Genomic DNA, 18,928 nt, shown 5'->3' with positions numbered 1-18,928 from the left:
AACTCTTTTAGATATAGAAAAAATGTGCTTTTAAAAAGTTGTTTTTCTGGTTACTTAATTTTAGGGGAAAAAAATCCTACTCCATTTCCTGCTGCCTGCTTTCCCAGGCTGTGCAGTTTTGGCCAAAAGTGAAACCAGCACTATATAGTATACATTATTGCCTACAAACTTAGGGGTTTTTATTTCTTCTATATGTCGCCTTTAACAGGCCATTCCCTATTTATTTGTGAGAACAAATATGATAAATGGAGGGAAGGACAATTAATCATAGGTAAAAAGAAGATACTAGAAAATAAAGTTTGTAGAGTGGGCTAATAATTGAGGTTGCAATGTCCTCCACATTTTTAACCACCTTGAATTTGTGGTGAAAAATTCATATGCAGAAAATGTCATCAGATTATGATGTCATCAATGGACAGGCTCTGACTGGGGTGTGCGAGGCCCACCGGGACTGCTACCCCAGGGGCCCACACACCCCCTCTAAGGCTCCTGCCACTCACTTGCTCTCCCACTGCCAGGTTCTTTGCCACTTTGTTCTCCATGCTTATATTTTACATTTGACACGTTTGGGGAGGGTGGGCAGCGTCGGAGCAACTGGGAAAGTCACAATCAAGTCTGGATCGAGGGAGGGAAGGCAGCGGGAGAGGCTAGAATTGAGTGGGGGAGGCCAGATCAGGTCTGGGTTAGCTGGGGATTTTCATGGTGTCCTGGCCCAGTTCGACAGAGAAGGAAAGTCTTTTTGAATAGACAAATGATGCACTAACCATATTAGCTGCCCATTTGACTTTTTTGCAGCCCATCAGCCCACGTGTGGAACCACAAAGAGCCCCTTTTATACTGATATTATCCTCCATTTATACAATTGTGAAACTGAGTGCCAGATGTTCAGATTGGGTGACCAGATGACTGTTTTAGTGAAAGCAATATGTTGTATACACTGGCCTGATGTACTGCATCTTGATCTAAATCATATACACAGACAATGAAGTATTTAAGACTTTATTAGATACATGTTTTATGTCCACATATTCCTGCTAAAAGTGGGGATCAGTTTCACGCATCGCAGTCACACAGTTTCTTATGAGGAAAGGACATGTACAAGACTGAGAAAAGATTAACAGAGGCGCACACTTAAAAACATATCAGTTGATTGTATGAAAGATTTGGGTTGGTTGTACATTGCCCCAGAACCAAAGGCACTGAACAGGATCTGCATTTCTTTCCTCTTTTTCTCTGTATGTAGGGTGCTATGCAGCGAGGTAAATACATGGCCACAAGAAACAAAGTACCACCAGCAAGAACAACATAGTACTACGTTCTGAAATCTGATTTTGCTCCGGCATTTCACAAAGGCTGCAGCTGTTGGTGCTAATATGGATCTCCTACACCATAAGCAAGTGGAAAATTGGGTAGGTCCATTGTTAGGGTTTGATGGCACTTAGGCACAGTAACAAATGAAAGTACTGATACAACTTTATGTTGTGCTGGTTTGTTATATGCTGTATGTATTTTTGAGTAGATACACAGCCTGCCACCTATACTGAAAAGCATGGCCAACTTCTTTTCAACAGCTGCACACATACAATTCTATTGGGCAATAATTTATTATTTACAGAACAAAATTGCCAGAGATTCACCAGTATCTTCAACCAACATTTGCAGAGTTAGAAACTGTTATAAAGGCATTTATATGACCATGCCCCACCCCCGCCAATAATAGTATTTTAAAACGATGGCACCTCTGTTAATTTTTTCCCTCTTGTAAAGCATACGTTGACACAAGCACCAGATGCAGCTATCAGAAGGGCGGTGTCTATAATGGTGGCTGGTTTGCCGTTGCGAATGGAGATCAGTATCTCCATTTCTGCTTGTGATGGGAGAAAGCTAACTACTTTAAAGATACAGGCCCATATTTTTCCTCCAATCTTCAGTTCAAAAATCTGCACCCAGCTTTTGAATGCTGTATATAAATGGAAAACAAACCCTGTTTATAAGTAGTCTTTATCTAGTTTGCATTTTCTGTTACTCATAGCTGCGTCATAGAATATTCCTACTCTACATATTTGTATTCATGAAGTAGGACCTGCTACATTTCTTGCCTTAGCTGTTGACCACTAGGATGCAGTTCACTTAATTCCTATGAAAAAAAGTTTCAGCCAAAGCAATAAATATGGCAGCTTCAAATTTTGCATAAGAAATATAAGGTTGTATGCAAGCTACGGCCTCACATCTCAAGTGATAAGTTAAGATAAAATTAAGAAAAGATAAATACTACTTATATAAATGGCATGTTTCCCTTAAAAACTATTTTTAAAATACATACTCTTGATATATGACAATGCTGTAACAGTTACAAAAATATACAGAAATGTACATCGTACTGAAATCACTGGTTTGTAGAAGAAAGCTTAGAACACGGTTTATGGGGGTAAAGTAATAACAGGCACAAGGTCTAGTAACTCATAACAACCATGCAGATGTTTACAGTTCATCAATGTAGTTGCCATGGGTTACTATAAATGAAGTACCTGTTATTACCCCCAAAGAATATCATACCTCCTGTGTGTTCTTTTGCCCTTGATACTCCTATGAAGCCTTTATGAAATAACTTGTATCTTAACAATAGTTTTCTTTTAAGAGGGTTTAAGTGCAGATGACATTTATCAGAACTACCTTAAAAATAAAGGCCTTAATCTTCTCGTATTTTCCTATTCTAACCACATTATTGCATTTATACGCTTTTGTTATTTTAGAAAGGAGAAACAAACACAGTAGGGTATCAAAGAACAGCGTCATCATTATTTGTCAGTATTGATGGCATTATTAATGCAGGATAGTGATATTTATTTCTAACTCTTATTAGTGTTGTCCCTCAAAATCACAGTTTTATCCCATAAGTGTCAAAGATGCTCTTGTAGGAATATCCCATGGGTGTCTATGAGGACCATTTTGGGTTTTTTTTCCCATGAATTATAAAGGGTTGGGGAGATAGATTTTTTATGGTCTTCCTCAAATCTTTACCAGTGGGATGAAGTTTTTAATGGTTAGAAATTATACAGGGAAATGTAATAGATAGGACTATGTAAAAAAGAATGTACCAAGGATTTATTAGCGGTATAGCGGAGTATAACAATTTGGAAATATCAAGACATTCCTCATGTTGAGTTTTGTCCTCCTTCCCAGTTTAGCAGAACCCACAAAGTTTGTTGATCAAAGGATCTCTCCTTTCATCCTTTCTTTTTATTTGTTTCATTCACTTGGTTGTGGCTGCAATCTACAGATAACTTCCACTGTCATTCTGTTCTACCTGCAGAGTTAGAGGGCCCAACTCGCCACATTTAGTCTAGGAGTCTCCATAAATCCATAGAAAGGATTCCTAAGCAAATATTTCCTAGGGTCCCGTTAATCGAAACCATGGAGAGAGTGATTCAGGGTGGTAGTAGGTAGTAGATAGTGAGTTATCCAAGAATTTGATTAATATTCTGGTCATTTAAACATAATCAATACTGAAGCTTTTGTTCTCCTCAATATTTTTGGCACAGCTAAATTATATTTGCTGTCAACTATAAGCCACATAGGTGCATTTTGGCACCCAAAAAATAAACACTGAGCCTAATGGAGTGTGGTGGTTTGAAAAAGGAAACCATTGCATAATCGAATGTTAAGGATGCAGATGCGGTATGTGGCTAGGCAGTGTATTAGTGATCGGGGCACTGAGGAAGGATGGTCACTGGAATTCAAATGAAGACATTTACAGAGAGAATTGACTTACAAAGTAGAGGTACATTTCACAAAGATTAGATAAAAATTTAGAGGGACAGTTATAAGAGATTCCCCTGTACAACCCAAAGGAGTCGGTGCGTAATATTACTATAGCTGAATGGAGCAAAGTAAAATGACTTATACTATAGCCATATTAAATACAGTGTATTACTAGTGGTGATAATTAACAACCTTATTAAAATGTCATCAATATGGCAGCAGCCAGCAATCTCGTTTTTAGATCCACCTCTTCTCAGATATCTGTGTGACTGCATGTGATGAATAGGTGATGATTCTGAGGCATGCGGCAGCCTTTAGAGAAACTGTACATTTTGGTCCTTGTTCGGACCTCCCTACTTGAACTTCCCTTGAAAATTTCAAACATGCTATTTTTTCCGAGCCAGAAACACAATGCCTACGATTACTGCAAGGGCCGCCACTGTCACACCGGCAGCTACCAACAGAGGCTTCAGGCCTTCAAACCCTGAGCCTTCACCAGTGCCATTAGAGGTATCCTGCTCTTCTGCGTTCCCCTTGTCTGAAGTCGCTGGTGTCACCTGAGGTTCAGATGCAGCAGGTTTTGTGCCATCTTGAGTGGCTGGCACAATCTCTGCCGTTGTTTTCTTTGTTGTGGGATTATGTTGCTCTTTGGTTGAGCTATCTTTCTTCTCTGCTGCTGGGCTACTCTTCTCAGTTTTAGAGACCTTAGAGCTGGTAGATCTAGATTTGGCCTCCATTTTGAACTCTCTCGAGCCCTTTTTAGCTAAGTCAGTCAGAACAGAATATTTTTTCGTATGGTGTAATATTATATTCACAATAGGTTGTCCAAAATAATCTGTCATTGGAAATAAATAATAACATTAAGTACATTTCACTGTGTTCCAGATTAGTATTGAAAACAAAATAAACTTTATTTTGTGCTTGTTAAGAATATCTGTGTGCAGTACTTCAGTTCTTAGTTTACTGTGAGCACACTACTACACTTCTGCTTATTTGCATTTGTATAAATAAAAGTAGGGAGCTAATCTAAACCTGTCCCAGATATTATGCCCCACTATATTTTACTGTTAGGATTATCTCACCCTATGATATTGTACTACCCATCTTTAACTATCAGGATAATCTAAGACTGCCTTTGATACTGTGCTCTCTTCATAAACTCTCAGGATTATATAAAACTAACCCTGGTATTGTGCCAATCATTGGAAATATGATCAAAAAATAATATATATTTTTTTTCATAATGAAAGAAAAATGTTTTTGATTAAGCATTGGAATAATATACATTAAAAATGCTAAAATATTTTTTTAAAGTTATCTAATAGAAGTAAATGTAGAGCAACTGGATTTGCTGATTAATCCTTGGATTATTGGAAGGGTTTATATGATGAGGATTTCCTGTATCAATCAGTTGAATTGAAGAAGCTGCTTGGATGAGTAGTGAAAGTGCAGTTGCTCTAGATTTACGTCTACTAGAAATACCATGACCTGGATGAATGAAAACCTTCTTAGACATTTTTTAGTTATTTATAATTTCTACTGAAAGCAGAATTTGTCTGCTTTTTTTCTGCTCTGTAACATGTAACTAAACCTGCCCCTGTTATTAGAATCCTATCACTATCTTTGCATTATTAACAATGAGCCCGTCCCTGGTATTGCTAATTGCTGAGAAAGCTAGAATATGTGAGCCTGTACTCGACCATCACTCACAAGGTCATGTTGTGTTAGATATAAATAAGGGCTGTCAGAAACTATCTGCTTTAATTTCTGGAATACTCATCTATCAAAGACTTCCAACAGCCACTTATGACTTTATTGATGCTTTTTATGTGCCACTTTAACCAAACTCCCAGTGAGTGCTTCAGTGCTCTGCCATTCACTATCCCTCATGTCTCATTAAGGCTTTTACCAATGCTATAATATTATGAGCATTCTGCATTGTTACTATCAAGACATTACAAATCTAAACATAGTGGATGCTATTTTTTCTGCCATTAATGCCAATTTTCCTCTGCAGGATGGACTTCATGCATGAAATGGATTTATGCATTACACATATGTCTTCTATTAAAAACTAGAAATCGAGCAGTGCTAATAATAGAGTGGGTACAGATCATATTCATGTTAATACTGTAAGTAAAAAGTATATTCATGCAGTATGCTATGTAGGAGTGATAAGTCTAAAGCAACTGGAATTTGGACTAAAGTTCAAAATGTTCATCATTCATTGGAGCGACATATTCAGTACAACTGGATGTATACTGTATATCTCATTTCCATTAAAGAAGTGGTACTCTTTCAGATAAGCCATGGCTTCCTTAGCTCATGGAATGGGTACAGATTTATATAATATATTGGTATATCAGTCATTCAGCCACAGTTTCAAGAATATCCAAAGAATATTCATCATAAATCTCACCCTATCTGATCTTGAAAACGAGCTTTCGGGTGTATATAGGAGTTCAAATGACCATTCTCCCCAATCCTCCTGCCCCACAACTGCTCCAACCCCCCCTTGGAACTATGGCTGTATCACTGATACACCAATAACATCTATGATCTCTGTCTGCACTCATTTCATTAGTTAAATGGGCCTTGACCGAAGGTTGGAAATGCAAGTGGGCCTGGCAAAATGTGGGCAAGTGGGCCTTGAAAATGACCTTCAAGTTGATTGAACTGAATAAGACTGTCCCTGGGTCTGAGATATGTAAGTCCTTGATAGGTAAGGGCCAAGGAGTACTTGTGGATTACTAAATTGACTGTAGCAAAAAATTCATGTCAGAAGAGGGTATTCTTATGCTTACATATTCTTATGGGTTTTTTTTGATCTCCAGGTCTCAGTTTTGAAGATGGTTGGGTCGAGAAGAGGAGTTTAGGGTAATGGCACATGGGAAAATTGTGCATATCAAAAATGCATTTTTGACTGATGGGCAAAGCAGGAAAGGACTTGGGTGTACCAAGGGGGGGGGGGGGGGTAAGATGTCATAGACAGTCACTTTTTATTGGGCCCATGGAGGGCTGTTTGGGCCTCTGTGTACTTCAGACATGGTCATCATTAGTTACCATATAACTATACTATTTGGAAAATAAAGTTTTTAAGGTTACAGGTTAATGTTTAGAGTAAAAAAAATGCTTTTAAGGTTACAGTGCACTTTTATAGGTGTTGGTACCCCCTACATCCATTTTTTGGGATCCGTTAATGTAAATAGCATTTGTTTATCTATAGTGAGTTTGCTAATGGACAGAGCAGAGCTATTCTGCCTAGGCCTCAAGGACCTTAATAGGCCTCATTTGAGAAATAACCTCAGTTATCAAGGAAGAAGATCAAGCTTTCATCCACAATGGCAATTAACGGGAAATGTATTTAAATCTAAACCGACTTGAGTCCTGTTGGGGAACCCCATGTACTCAGATGGACATATCACTATCAGTAAGGATGAAGCAGTAGGCTAGGAATTTATGAATAACCTTTCCCAGAACAGTCAAATAGAGGTTGGTGTCTGTTCCAGCTACACAGATATATGACTAAATAATATTATTACTGACTGAATAAGCAGGATCTTCCAGTTAAAGGATTTGCTGTGATAAACATTACTCTTGCATTTCTTTTGCATTATGGAACCTCAGTTTGTGACCTTCCAACTGTTGCTGAACTACAATCTCACCTTGGGAACCAATGCAAATGCATCACAGTGGTTATATAAGTAACATTAGACAGTAAGACAGACAGTCTGAACAGCATGTCAGCCCACAAGGTCATGTATCAGGTCATACATTTGATTTTCAGTACATAACATTAAACAATACCTTAAATGATTATGAAGAGCTAAGGCTTATGTTGCATGTAGGAGGGTTGAGAAAAATAATATAAATAACACTGAATAAAATATCCTATAACTTATCAACATGTCTGGAACTTTATCTTTACTATAGGGAAATCTACAGAATATTACAGCAATTCCTGAAGTTTTGACCAATAGCAGGTCACTGTACTTTTAAAATAATGTCTGAGCCTGAGAGTTTCCCAGCACCTATCACTATAGGGAGAGTAAAGGGCAAGTAAAAAAAAAATCTCTACATCCCTTGAATGGATAGGCTGTATGGTAGATATGTTTATACAAAATAATAGCCAGCTCGATTTTAAAAGTCATCTTCTGAATCATATTTAATGCTCACTGCCTCTACCTAATATTTGTCATTACCTTTGTTAGCTAGTATAACAAGGGTCTACAGAGAATTGAAAGTGTTAAATGCATAGACATGTGTACGCTGCAGTTACTGCAGTAAGTCACCTCTGCCAATGCCCTTCCTCCAGTTCTGTAAAAGTATCCAAATAAAATGGCATTAGATATTGCGGGGATTTGTGTGATTTGGCTCGATAAATGGTATCCAGTAATCATCATATGCTCGGTGATGGAATTCAATGATATAATAGGTTATACCGTTACTACTATAAGCCATGGATCACTGGTGCATTTTAAGTGTGGGTGAGGATGGGAAAACATCACATAACATTTGCCTACTTAATATTATAAAGAAGATATTGTTTTCTAAATTCAAAATTTGGACAACTGATTAAAGTGTATGAATGCATATACAAGTAATAATTTCAATTAGGTAATGTAGTTCATTAAACTACAATTAATGGCACACTGTGCCCACTGTAGTGGACTATAGATGGTACAGTGTGACACTGTAGCAATACAGAAAAACAGAATATGCTGAAGAAATAAATGCAATGTTAATGCTATATATCTTTATAGTTATTCTTGCATCTATATATGGATATAGCAGATATTGATACATTACCTCTTTGCTTCTTCCGCCTTGCAGCTCAGAGGATGCTCTGCAGGGACCAACCTGGGAGTTTCCCACAATGCATCGCTCCCTGCTGCAGGGAAGAGAGGGGGCAAAGGAGTGAGTGGCCAGTCAGAAACAGCCTGGAATGTACCATTGTACTGTCTTGAGAAGGGGGCTTTTAAAATGCGTGCCCTGCTTTAAAAGCAATAGAATGACACTGTGGGGAACGGTGGTCTTTACATTTGTTTCAAATAGAAATCAATGCACTGGGAATAAATCAATAACGCTCATCCCTACAGCGTGTGCATGACCTTGCAGGATTGCAAGGATAAGGAAAGGATGACTCAGTATTCATGATGTCACCGTGCGTAACAGTTTCCAAGGCAACGGTTGCTTAGCACTAGAACCTGCTAGGCCTGAACATACCAGCACAGCCTCATCAGAGTATTCATAGTACAGACGTAAATAGAAAGAGAGCAATTCAATCCAAATCACCAGGAAATTCATAATCCAGTCCTGCTATCATGATGCCTATTTACAGCATAATTAAGTTGTTTTCCAACTTTAATTAAGAACTATGACTCTCAGCTTGTATTGCCACCTCTTCTGAAAAGCCTTCTTCTTATTATTATCCTGTAAGGGTTATTGGCCAAACCAAACCTTACTGAGCCAAGCGATAGATTTACCAAAGGGGCATATTTATCAAAGAGTGAAGTTAGAGATCACCACAGTCCACTAGAGTGAAATTCAGCCACACTCCATTCATTTCTATGGGATTTATAAATCATATTTATCAAAGGGTGAACTCTCACTTTCACCCATTGATAAATACGCTTTTAAAAACCAATAGAAATGAATGGAGAGTGGCGGAATTTCACTCTGGTGGACTGTGGTGATCTGTAACTTCACTCTTTACTAAATATACACAGAGTGTAATACCACTTCTCTCAATTCATTTCTATGGGATTTTTAAAGGCGTATTTATCAAAGGGTGATAGTGAAAGTTCATCCTTTGATAAATACGCCCTCCACCGCGCCTGCTGTGCGGTGAAATCTTGACCACGCCCATTGTGGCCACGCCCCTAATTACCATTACACAATTTGGCAGGTGATGAAAGTTTTAACACATTTCTGTGGTTTTTTTCAGTTATTACAGTTTTGCTAATGAAGGTGAATTGTCTTTTAAGCTGTGAATCTACCATTTCCCAAGGGACCTGTTATCTTATATTGTTACAATTACTTATTTGCTTATCTAGAAATTGTTACAAAAGTATCTTACATGCAGCTATGGCTGTTCTGGGCTCTCTGCCAAAAGCCAATTAAGTTAGAAACTTTGTTTCTTTTTCTGGCTGAGAAAAACTGGACTTTCTAGTACAAAAGAGGTACTGCGGGTTGAGCTGTCAAAAGAGGGACACTCCCTCTAAAAACAGGACAGTTGGGAGGTATGCTTAGGTGTATATTTATCAAATAGTGAAGTTAGAAATAACCGCAGTCCACTACAGCGAAATTCCACCACTCTCCATTCACTTCTATGGGATATTTTAAAAGAGTATTTATCAATGGGTGAAAGTTAATAAATACGCCTTTCAAAATCCCATAGAAATGAATGGAGAGTGGCGGAATTTCACTCTGGCGGACTGTGGCAATTTTTAACTTCACTCTTTGATAAATATACCCCATTAAATCACGTGACTTCTGGCACACAAACAAGGATGTATAGAAATTCTTAATTGTGTGCACAGTGCACAATTCTCTTTAATCCTTCCAAGCCCTAATTTGCATATGCAAATTATGGTTTGGATTTAATTCAGTATTCGGTCAAATCTTTCACAAAGGATTTCAAGATTTGGCCAAATCCCAAATAATGGATCCCTAGTTGTAAGTCAGCCTAAGACCCGAGCAAAGCTAGCAGCTGCCCTTCTACGTCAATGTTAACCTTTCTTTCCTATTAATAATATTGAGATAAATCATTTATCAGCATCACATGCCTTTCTGGGCTCAGGCCTATTCAGGTGCAGTTTTCAGTAAACATCAAAAGCAGGTGGGTGTAGGTGCCACCATGTTTGGGTGTTGTATCTGCAACCACTTAATACATTAAGTCCTATGTGTTTTGGAGATACTTTGGTGTATCTGACCAAAGCCAATCAGATATTGACCAGGAATTGCATGTTTTGGACACATAAACATGACAATATGCTGCTTAGGGCAATGGCACATGGTAAGATTTTTGTTTAAATATGTGCTACCACAGGCAACCAAAAATGCCATCCCCTTTGCTAAAATTTGAATCACTGCAAGTAAATTACATAGTAACATAGTGCCACTGGAGAGATATGATGGGGTGAAACTCCTCATGCACATCTAAATAGTTAGTAGTCTATTGCACATTTCTTCTCATGTACCTCCACATCCAGGGGCGCTCCGCCAATGAGGCGAGTTGAGGCACTCACCTCAGGCGGCAGCGCCCCTCTGGCTGCCAGGGGCGGCAAAAATGCCACTCCTGGTAACTAAGAGCCGAATTTCCGGGGTTCAACCCGGAAATTCGGCTCTTCTAGTGCAGAGAGCGCAATTGCGCTCTCTTCACTAGTGACGTGGACCCCCCCGACCCCCGAACGGCACTGAAGGTGAGTGCCGTGGGGGAGGCGGGGGCGGCAAATTGGGCAGGATCGCCCCTGCCCACATCTCTAGCTGGGTCACACAAATCAGAAGATCTCTTTAGCCTAAAGTGTGGTTCAGACAGACCTGAATTTGTGTGAATGCCACAAAGGCCCTGGCCCAGGGCGGCACAAATTAACGGGTGGCATGCAGCCCAGTCATTTTCTAAATGTTATCAAGTTTTTAGAATTGGGCGCGCAAATAGTTTAAACCGTCAAGAATTGAAATGCTTGTATGCCCATACAAGCAAATGTGCGCACGGGGGGGGGGAGTAGCATAAGCCAGGGAGCAGAAGTGTGAGGGTTCCAGGCTGGCAAACCAGGACTTGGACTTTGGGCGCCCAGCTGGCAAATCCAGGCCTGGTTCAGTTTAGTGTGTATAAGAATTTAAATTTGGAATGATAATTGATAAATACATCATTATTTTTTTTAAAATACAGAACATTTGAGTACACTTCAAAATGTAGTATTTATGCAAAGCAATCATGCAATTTCGGTTCCAAAGGGGCCACGCTCCCCTCCCGTTTCTAATTAAGTGTAAACTAAGTGCAGTCTTTACCTTGAAGAACCTATTTGCAAATGATCATAGTGGGCAAATTTCATATTCCATACATCTGAAACATATGTGGGTATATGCTCCTAATACTTCAGTACTGTGACATAGAGCAGCTTATTTTAGTTGTAACGCTAGATGAGCATATTAACATTATTGCATTAAATGATTGCATTATTATTGCATTAAAAAAATGTACTGGCTAACTTGCACTAAAAACTGTCAGAAACTGTTATAAACTGCACCAGTTATAGGTATTAATGTGTTTAAAATTACACAATTACATTTTAAAGGGTAGTTTATCTTTATAACATCTCATATTCTTACTCTCTAATTATCCAGTTGGTCTTCATTTTTTTTTATAGTTTTCAATTATTTACCTATTATTTACCTTCCTCTGCTGCCTCTTTCTAGCTTTCAAATGGAGGTCACTGACACCAGCAGCAAAAGCACTATTGCTTGGTGAGGCTACTTTCTAATTGTCTCCTATGTATATTATCTACTGTGGTCCTCTCCTATGTATCTTTTAATCTCTTATTTAAACCACTGCCTAGTTTCTAGGGTAACTTGGACTCTAGCAACCAAGCACAAGGATTTGTGGCGAGGCCATATAGGCCCGGGCCCAGGGCGGCACATTGTGGGGACGTGTGCATCCCCATTCAATGGCACCAGCTGCGCCGGCGCTTTTTCGCCGGCGCGGTGGAAAGGGGAAGTGGAGGCGGGTGCTAGGACCACGCAGCCGTCTGGTCGGACCTCGCGGCCTAGGGGCGGCCGGGAAACAAATCCGGCGCTGCCCAGATTTGTGGTGAAGGCCACAAAGGCCTGGGTCTAGGGTGGCAGAACTTTAGGGGTAGAATGCCGCCCAGCCGCAGGAGCCTGAAGGTAGGCAGGTGGGCGGTAGGATCCCGCGGCCTTGGGGCACCCGTGTAGGAAATCTGGGCCTGCTAGCAACCAGGTAGCAGCTGAAATTCCAAACTGCTGAACAAAAAGGTACATTGTTTAAAATGCACAAAAATAAAAGCTGCAAATTGTCTCTAATGCCATATAAAAAGGTAAATTAAAGGTGACCTAAAATAGTGAGAAATGATGCCTTTCATTTAAGAAAACAGAACACTAAGATGGATGGCTTTTTAACTTCAGCGCTTTCTGTTCTAGAACAATAATTGGGAAATGTACAGAAACTGATTTATGATAATAAATGAAAATATTATATACAGTCTTCAGCTGCTACTATTCATTTTTCACAATTAGCTGCTAGAAAGGCCTATTTGGAAGGATACAGAACTTGGTAAAAATTTCCCCCCGTGGGTTGCAACCAATTATATTAAAAAAAAACACTGGCCTTTCAACATTTTTAAATATTTTCCTTAATATTATTATTATTATTATTATTAACATTGACATCAACCATTGATTTTACTTGACACACCAACATACCACAAACCTCCTCCCCATGTATGGTCAGAGGCCAGTGAGCACATCATTAGACATACCTGCTCTTCTGCATTTTTGCATTCCTCTTCTCTTCCCCATTTACTACTCTTCTCCCATTATGTCATTCTCTTGTCTTCACTTTCCTCTCTCCCTTGTGCCTTTTTCATCTCCCCCTCTCTTTATTCCTACTTGCTTAAAGGGTACCCAGGACCGCCATCAGAAATCGCAGGGTCCCATATGACAAAATTTCCTGGGCCCCCTGGGCTGCACCCACTGCAAGCCCCACCTACAGGTCCGCCCTCCCCACCCCACAGGTCCGCCCACCACCACACAGTAAAAAAACAAAAAAAATATTGGTGGCTAGGGTTCCCACATGTTAATAAAAAGATATTGGTGGTCAGGGCCCCCCATAAAAAAACATTTGTGGCCAGGGCCCGACGATTAAAAAATATTGGTGGCTAGGACCCCACATGAGAAAAAAAAATTGGTGGCCAAAATTGGTGGCCAGGCCCCCCACACACATTATGAGAAAATTGGTGGCCTGGGCCCCTTAAACGTCCATGCCTTCCCAAAGTCAGCAGCTCTCAGAAAGATGGGGGGGCACCTTACCCTCAGGGCCCCCTACAACTCTCCCCCCTGATGGCTGCCCTGAGGGTACCTATTTTACAAAAATTGATTCCTCTATCAGAGGCTGTGGGCCAATAGAATTTGCACTCTATTAGGTTGGGAGAAACAATTGTTTTTCTTCATAAAGTGCCCTCCAAAACGTTAAGCTCTTGGTTTAGGTGGCCATGTTGGGACAATAAGAATAGTGTTCTAGGTTTCGCTCATTATGCGCATGTGGGTAATTTCCCATGCATGCACATAACAAGTGAGCTGGGAGACTCTTATTATGCACGTGTCTCCTAAACATGGCCGCCCACACCGGGAGTTCCCTTGCAGGGGGGCATTTAAAAAATATATATCAACCATAGTGTGGGCTGTATTAGTCTGCACCTCTGCTTGAGGAAAAGATTTTTGGACAACTTTTCATTAAGTGAGGAACTTGACTGTTTCAGTGATGGTGTTTCACTGCTGGAGTTTGAAGATAGAAAAGTGTATCCCCTATAGTTAGTCTAATCCACTCGTTAGGTCTAAAGTGATACCCATACTAAAAAACTACTCTTCAAATTATTCGTGTGAGCTCATTTATTATTGTCAGGGGCACAATCCTGGAGTGCTTAGAAGCAGCCCTACCCACAGTAAATGCAGACTGTGCCGCTGCCAAAGCTTTTATATGGAGATAGGTACAATTCTGTGCTTTGAAGTACAACATGCTGTGCTTGTGTCCGATGCAACTCCAGGGTGGCAAGGAGTATTATGGGCAACAAACATTTGCCCTTATTACTGCATTGATAGCAGACCTACACTGTAGCGATACATATTCTTTTATGATTATACGAGCATTTAAGAAATTGCATTTAGGGACTCATCCTATAATTTTAAATTTGCACAAAGCAAAATTTTTGTTCAGCAAAGGCATAACTTTTCGCATTGCAAATAGTTTATCTGAGGTTTTGAGGTTACTCAGAAAGGAAAGAACATTAGTCTGTGAGAGAAAGAGAACATGGAAATACTGTAGGAATACTTTCCCTTTAAAAGTTTCCAAGTCTGTTTTACAAACTGCACAGAAACGGATACAACATATTTCAGATTTATTATACATGACAATACATCAAACTGTTTTACAATCTATTTTTCTGTAAAACCCTCAAGATAAAAGATTTTTGTATTTTATTTTTAAAGCAGCATTTAAAATGACATTTCATTGTCTGCATGAGTACAGTACTTTCAACAACATGATAGGTTACATGTCCAAAGATGGTAACAGATGTTCACATAAGTAAACAAATCACTTTGCAAAAAATCAAGAACAATTCATTGAAAACAAAAAACACAGGTGCAACACGTAGAGTAAAACACAATCATAAGCGCCAGCGGCTTGTCTTGGGGCCGGAATGCTCTAGTTCAGCAAATGTTTCATTAGAAGCAATTAAAAGTACTTCGCCACCTAAAACCTACCGAGCACCAATGTTAGCCTATGGGGAAGGTCCCCATAAGCTTTCCTAGCTTTTTTTGATCGAAGGAAAATCATTCGATCGATGGATTAAAATCCTTCGAATTGTTCGATTCGAAGGATTTAATCGTTCGATCGAACGAATTGCGGTAAATCCTTTGACTTCGATATTCAAAGGATTTAACTTTGATGGTCGAATATCGATATTCGACCCATAGTAAATGTGCCCCCAAATGTCTACAGTCTAAATTATCTTTTTTTCTAGCAAGGTGCTCTCTGCACTCCAAAATATACCCAGAGCATGCTTAATTCAAATAATTAGAATTTTGTTTAACCTTCCTGATGCAGTGTATTTTGCTTGTTTTGGACATGGCATCCTTGCATTTTATCTCTGACTTGATATTTTACTATTGTAAGTGATAAAACATTTATATAACAAACAAAAGGCAGTGGTAGCATCTTCCTCTCCTCATAAACACACTACACATGTGCTTCAATAACTTGTCCTAACCTCTCCTCTACATGATTGATCCGTTGGTTCTCAAATAACATCTGTCTGTTTTCATGACATTGTTTCGATATTTCTTTGGTACTTTGGGTTTAACCTTAATCCGATGGCAAGAGTACAGTTATTGGTAGAGAAAAAATAAACAAGATTATAAGGATTAAAGTGGGAAAAACCTAATTCGGAATCTACAAATTCTTCAGCAGCTTTCTGGTACAAGTCAGAAACTTCCCCAGATAATTTTGGATTTTTTTAGGATATCCGACAACACAATGCATTCAAAGTTTGAGTCCCTTGACCTCCCTGCTAATTCATTCTGTTCTCTCCCTTCAGGCCAACCCCTTCCATGTGTTTGTGACCATGCACATGTGCAGTGACATCCAATGTGGCCAGGCCTAGTGTGAATGTGTAAGGGCCACAATGGAAGTGATGAATGACAGAGGGTGCCAAATGCAGAGGGACAGCCAGAAATAGAAAACAGGGACATTCAATAGCAGTTAAACTGCAACAAGACATGAATGCATGAAAGTCTGTGAGTCCATTTGCAAGAATGGTTGCATGATTGTTCTCAAATTAGGCCAACATGGACTCATGATGATATTTAGTACTGCGTAAACACTGGAAATGATGTGGCACAATAATGTTCACTTGTTTGGGACACAAAATACAGCACTCAACACAAAAATATGATGGGTGCAGAGCTTAAACTTGGCATTTGACCAGTTTCTGTTGTTATTCTGTCTTCAAAATGACCCTGTGTATTTTGTGACATTTGTATATTTTCTTTGGCTGACGAGAATACACAGTAAATTAGGCCATATATAGGCTAATATTGTCTGCATCTCCTGATCACCTTGAAAGCTTACTACTGGCTTATGTACAGGCAGGCTCGAACTTGTGGAAAGGCCACCAAAAGTGGCCTAGGGTGGCAGGATTTTAGGGCAGGATTTTAGCATGAAGTCCAACCACACCCGCATTGGTTCAGAAGCTCTGAGATAAAATAATATTTTAAATTTCCCATGCGCCAATCCCCAGTGCTCCCGAACTGATGATGAATATTTGTGAATGTGCATGAATGAAGGGGAGGGGACAGGGGTGACGCACAGTAGAGGGCCTAGGGGTGCCCTTTATGTGTACAGGGCCCAAATGATGGCCTCTCTGACTGATATGTTGTTGGGGCTCAACCGGATATCAATTGGGCAATTCCTGATCCATTGGTGCATTACTACTCAAAAAGTATGCACAGGCTCCTAATGTGATCCAAACATAATTGAGGCTCATTTATAAACACTGGGCAAATTTTCTCCTGGGCAATAACTAATTAGTAATTCGTTTTTTCATCCAGCTGCAGGATGAACAATGAAAGCACCTGATTGGTTGCCATGGATTACTGGTTCAAATTTGCCCAGTGTTTATAAATTACCTACATTAGACCAAACAACTGGATCAGCCCTTTTTACCATCATTTTGGTAGCTAAATCTAGCAAGGATCTCATTAGCCTGTATGCTCAACTTAACAGGTTTTGCTATAAACTTGTTTTTTTTAACCCAATTGCAAATAGTTTTTTATCTACTCTTTGTTATTCCCAATAAACCTTCATGGAATTATTTTGTTAGCTAATTAACTTTGATCAACCAAACCGATTGATATATTGGGTCAGCATGGTCAAAATGCCACCCTCCAGCTGTCATTGTACTAGAACTTCCAGCCTAGACATCTGAAAAGCCACAGATGGAACAACCTAAAAACATAGGTCAAGAACAAAACATTCACTAAACATTATATTAAATAAAATATACGAGGGCTAATTTAATAAAATAGGTGCTAAATTGCACCAGTTCAGATCTATGCTCTTCTATAGCAACCAATCAGAGCTATGCACTCATTTGCTAACTTGTAGTAGAAACCGATTTCTGATTGGTTGCTACTATTTATACAATTTAGCACCTATGTTTGTAAATGAGCTGTACAGCTGCTTGCACATTTCACACAATGAACCGTCACATTCATAAGAGATTAGAAATTCACAGTCCTCTATATAAATCTATGCCATTTGTTAACCATTTTACTGCTGCATGGGACTGTAACACTCTGCTTCCATAATCTGCTTCAATGCACTTGAGAAATAAATAAATAACAATATTTTCTGATGAAAGATCTCAGTACTTACTTTACTGGACACACAAGTTTTCAACATATAAAACATTCACCTTCACATTCATTTGGTCTCAACATCACTAACGATTATCACTATGAAAACAAATCACCAAAAAATCTAAAAATGAGTACTCTGTTTTTAGTATTACATTGACCCCCTTTCGTAAGTGCTGACATCAGAGTTGCTGAGGGCGTAATTAATATGCAGTTTTGCCATAATCTTCTAATCAACCTGGTTGATCAATTGGTTGATTTACAGCCATAATCCAGTTAATGATACATATTTGGGACATAGAAGGTCTGATTTAAAGCCCTATCACCACATTTCCAGATTTGCCCCTATACTACCTTTTCATGAGTAAATGGACTGGTGATATCTTCCAAATTAAATTTGCTCCGTAATGTTGAATAACAGAAAATTAAAAGGAGCTGCAACAATTTCTGGCCCATCATGAATTTACTAGGTTTTGTGTGTATTTATAAATAAATAAAGGGCAGTTATCAATACTTTCGATAGGTATTCGATTAGTACCCTTTTTGCAGTCGTTACATTACCACTACTGATGCTTTATCCAACATTTTAAATGATGGCGCAAACCATAATATGAAAAGAAACAGGCTTGCCATGTTCTTCTTCATGCCTTATATTTCACCTGGGCAGAAAATGTTGACAGATCTCCCTTACTTTCTGCAGCACACACTACATGGAGACGTCTCACGTTTTGGGTACTGGGGTACCAAAGTCCTGAAAAGGGGCCAGACAGGGAGTAATGCCAACCTATCTGGAGTTCAGCTGCAAGATGAAGGTGGGATTTGTAATGCTGCTGTAGCTGGAGTGGTAAAAGGTTGCTGCATTAGTAGTCAAATGCCTGCCTACCTATCCCCATTCCATTACTACCATGTGCTATGACTAAATTGCTGCAAAAGTCCAGCTAATAGCAAATTTTATTATAGCTTAGGTTTCCTGTCCAAATGACATCACTGCTATTCATGACACTTACCCACC

At 39.3% G+C, this 18,928-nt stretch overlaps 1 long non-coding RNA gene across 1 annotated transcript; it reads right to left on the bottom strand.

Annotated features, from left to right (window-relative positions):
- Positions 1-983: 983 nt before the first annotated feature.
- LOC121402965 lies at positions 984-9,117 on the bottom strand. Its single transcript, XR_005966905.1, has 2 exons — positions 8,572-9,117; positions 984-4,597 (listed from the first exon to the last, which is right to left on the bottom strand). It is a non-coding gene; the product is annotated as an uncharacterized LOC121402965 (long non-coding RNA).
- Positions 9,118-18,928: the final 9,811 nt, after the last annotated feature.

The sequence above is a fragment of the Xenopus laevis genome, chromosome 4L (genome assembly GCF_017654675.1).
Source record: "Xenopus laevis strain J_2021 chromosome 4L, Xenopus_laevis_v10.1, whole genome shotgun sequence".
Classification (NCBI taxonomy): domain Eukaryota; kingdom Metazoa; phylum Chordata; class Amphibia; order Anura; family Pipidae; genus Xenopus; species Xenopus laevis.
The sequence above is the reverse complement of the archived record's forward strand: the minus strand, read 5'-3'. Positions and strand labels throughout refer to the sequence as shown.